Raw genomic sequence first — 5,000 nt, forward strand, 5'->3', positions numbered from 1 at the left:
GCACATTTTGCCTTACACTCTTACTTGATAAAAATCTTTAAAACATAATTTGCATTGAATAGAGATACATAAGTATAACTGTATAATCAAATATTGCATATCATTATCATGGGCATTTACCTTTAGCAAGATGCAGTAATATCTCCTGATGTAAACTCTTTCCTCAAAAGAAAAAGGAAATATACAGAATATAGCTGCTATGGCCAATACTGCAATACAGATACCAATCGATTCCTCTCACTCCTTACTCCTAATTTATACACAGTAATTCACAAACACCCCTTATGCCTCATAAACAGAACCCTGATTTTACTGAGACATGAAGTGTAACAGGAAAATTGTGAGGTCGTGTTATTGAAGAGAAATGGTATAACCAGCGACTAACCCCTCTCCTGGATGAAGAATATTTAGGGTAGCGTACAGGGCTAATCACGAAGATGGATTATTTTGAACTAACTGCCGGATGAAAATGTATGGTCATTAGAGGGATATGAACGACCTTCTGAAAGTCAGAAAATTAGGACATGACACGGTGTAGTGGCTCTCCACAATACATATAGAACCTTTACACTGTTTGATCATATACTATGCAGCAAGGGCTACCTACGATAGATATGATCATCACCAGCAAACATTCATGGGATGGTTGAAACAGGAATGGCAGTACACACTGGGAGGTCATGTTACTTTTCATTATGTATTGTGCCATCTGTTGTGTGGATGGAAAAGCATGGGTAGATTTCTCCTGGGGGTCAAGTGATGCTCTATGCTGCTCCCTACAGACAGCAAAATGTCATACATCTCCAAAACTGGTCTATTATGATTTGCCAAGTGAAGCACAGCAACGAACCAGCTGAACCGATATATGAGCCAGTGGTCAAGTATACCCCAGGGCCCGTATCCACGAAAGGTCTCAGACAATTCTGAGACTAAATTTGAGAAGTGTCGGAGGAAAGAATAGGTCCGTCGTTTGTTTACATCATTGGTCGGCGCTTATTTAGTTATTTCATATTTATTAATACATAATAATGTTTGCAAACATGTGTTTTCTTTGGCAAAATACTCTATCGTGCTGGCACAACACACGCAAATCAATCATTACACAAGGAAAACAAAAACAAAGCGATAAAAATGTGAAGATGGCCTTTGCTGAAGCAAAGCATATTCTCAAATTTGTCTCAACTCTGTCTCAAATGTAAGACAGGGTCGCAGGAGTCCTAAGTCATTTGAGAATAGACAAGCAGTTTCACATTGGAGTATAGGCTTATGTATGTATACGCGCATATATGTGTGAACGTGTGAATATATGCATATACACACGCATAAATCTATATATTAACACACACATATGCGCATATAAATACATAGGCCTATAATCCAATGTGAAACTGAGACGATTCTCAAATGACTTAGGACTCCAGCGACCCTGTCTTGCATTTGAGACAGAGTTGAGAATATTTTCAGACACTCTCAATAATATATATATATATATATATATATATATATATATATATATACATATATATACATATATATATATATATATATATATATATATATATGTATATATATGTATATGTATATATATATATACACATGCATATACATATACATATACATATATATACATATATGTATATATAAATAAATAAATATATATATATACATATATATACATATATATATATATAAATATATATATATATGTATACATATATATATATATATGTATATATAGATGTATGTATACATACATACATACATACATATATATATATATGTATGTATACACACACACATATATATATATATATATATATATATATATATTTATATATATGTATATATATGTATGTGTATATATATTTATTTATTTATATATATACATATATATATATATACATATATATATATATGTAAATATATATATAAATATATATATATATATATATATATATGTATATATATATATATATATATATATATATATATATATATATATATATATATATAGATGTATGTATACATACATACATATATATATATATATGTATATATATATGTATATATATATATATGTATATATATATATATATATGTGTGTGTGTGTGTGTGTGTGTGTGTGTGTGTGTGTGTGTGTGTGTGTGTGTGTGTGTGTGTATAGCATGTATATATATATATATATATATATATATATATATGTATATATATGTATATATATACATATATATACACATATATGTATGTGTATATATGCATATGTGTATGTGTGTGTTTATTATACATAGATAGATACATAATATATATACACACAAACAAACAAATACATACATATATACCCATACGCATATACACAGACATACATATGCACATACACACATATTTCTATTTGTTCGCACATATTTGCGCCTATACATACATAATCCTATACTTCAATGTGAAACTGTCTGAGACGATTCTCAAATGACTTAGAACTCCAGCGACCCTGTCTGGCATTTGAGACAGAGCTGAGACAAAAGTTGAGAAAATGTTTTGTAATATATATATATATATATATATATATATATATATATTACATACATATATGTGTATAAACGAATATGTATATACGTCTTTTCACGTAAATACATGTACGTGTACACACGTTGAAACATATACGTGTACACACGTAGATACATTTATATGTACACACGTAGATACATATTCGTGTACACTCGTAGATACATATGTGTACATATGTAGATGAATATATGTGTACACACGTAGATACATATATGTGTGCATATGTAGATGAATATATGTGTACACATGTAGATACATATACGCGTACACATGTAGATACATATTTGTACATATGTAGATGAATATATATATGTACACACGTAGATACATATACATGTACACACGTAGATACATATATGTATACACACGATGCTGCCATGTTGAAAATGCGCGGGAAATGGACGAAGAAACAAACGAACGACACCGGTGTCAAATATTCGTTTATGCAACTCATGCATGTCCTGCTTTTATCAGAAAAATTGTATATCCCTTGTATTTTTATATTTTCTTATATGTTTAATGTATACAAATGTCATCATTGTTACCAAATATGTGTATTTGCTTGATATAAATATCCTGTATTTTTTATGTGGCACGTCGCCTGTCTGAGAAAACGTCTCAGACAAAATCTGAGACAATTTTTCTGACTCAGACACCACTGAGACTGTCTCAAATTTTGTCCCAGAATTGTCTGAGACCTTTCGTGGATATGTTCATATTTCTATCGCTTTGTTTTTGTTTTTCTGGTGTACTGATTGATTTGCGTGTGTTGTGCCAGCGCAATGGAGTATTTCGCGAAAGAAAACACATGTTTGCAAGCATTCTTATGTATTAATAAATAAGAAATAACGAAATAAGAAGCGACCAAAATGTAAACGAACGACGGACCTATTCTTTCCTCCGATACTTCTCAAATTTAGTCTCAGAATTGTCCGAGACCTTTCGTGGATACGGGCCCAGGTCTTTCCTAAGAAGACTCAATTGTTGTTTCACTCTTATTACTTTCTTAAGCAGGGAGTTGTTTTTTATGCCCATACCCTTGACATTGGAAACAACTCATGGGGTTGGGGAAACAAGCTTTAATTTCCTTATTCAGGAAGCATCTTGAAGCATTCTATTGCTTGTACCCTAAATTGAGAATTTTTTATGAGAATAGAGAGTCGTCTCAGAAAAAAAACGCATTGATTTAGGTCCTGTGAGAACACATTTTTTTTAGCAATAGGAACTATGTATAACATGCACAATAACTCATTTGGTAGACTAAAGGGCTACCAGTCCTAGAGAATGAATCACAGATCATATTGACTGACAGATCTCAACGATCTGTCAGTGAACAAAAATATACTGATGTACGATGGATATTCCATCGACATTCTTTACCACAGGACACTTCTTACAAGACACATTGCGAAATTAACCGTGTGGATTAGCCATAGTGGACTGTGGAGACTATTCCTCCTTCTCAAGTTTATAGTTTTCTTATCCTCCCTCTTACCAAAGAGTCCATCAAGGATATGCTGTATGTTGGACAATAAATTTCACCCAGCAATCAAAGAGGTAATGAGAATGAATTAGCAGACAATACCCAGTACTGATAACAGTTCTTAGAATTCTCTCTAGCCAAAGATGGAATTGCCTGGGGGAGCTGCACCATTGTCACAAAACTTGGAGCTCTTGGAAGCTAGTCTTATGTCATTCCGCTGCTGATGACAGTTACTGGCTATTCCTGTTGAGAAATCCTAACTACGTAAATGAGCATCGTTTGGGACTAAGCGAAGCTGTTCCATTTTTTGCATCAGCACGTTGATAAGACATTCCTAGGCTGGTGTGAAGGATTAGACGGAGTATATATATGGTCACCGAAATCAACAGACCTTGAGGCTCATGACTTTTCACTTGTCACTCACGTACAAAGAAAAGAGTAACACAATATTCAGTTATGAATGGCAGTTGCTATGTTTATATTTTTCATGTACAGATTTGTAGAAAGGGAACGGTATAGTATAAAAACTTACTTTCTCATACATTTGATGATGGGCACAGTGCACGAAAGCATGGTTCTGTGTAATGGTTAGTCCAAAGAGCGAAAGAAAGGTGCTAAGTATATGTAAAATTATAGCTAAAACAGCAAACCGAATGAGGAGGAAGATGGATAGAGTTCTACAGAAAAAAATATAAACTTCCTACAGCTAGTAATAGGCAGTAACTAATTAAGTATGCTTAGGAAACTCGTTGATAGACTGTAATTAGTCCATGATGACGTATCACATAAAACTCTTCTGATGATGTGTTATATTAATGTTAATTCAAACATGGAGATATTATCAATATAGTGATATATAGACTTTATAAGAGACATTTCTCAGCTACAAACAAACTATTTAGATCTGAGAGAGAAATGTCCTATTCACAATGTCAACTTAATACACAAATCATAA

Source organism: Penaeus vannamei, chromosome 24 (assembly GCF_042767895.1).
Source record: "Penaeus vannamei isolate JL-2024 chromosome 24, ASM4276789v1, whole genome shotgun sequence".
NCBI lineage: Eukaryota > Metazoa > Arthropoda > Malacostraca > Decapoda > Penaeidae > Penaeus > Penaeus vannamei.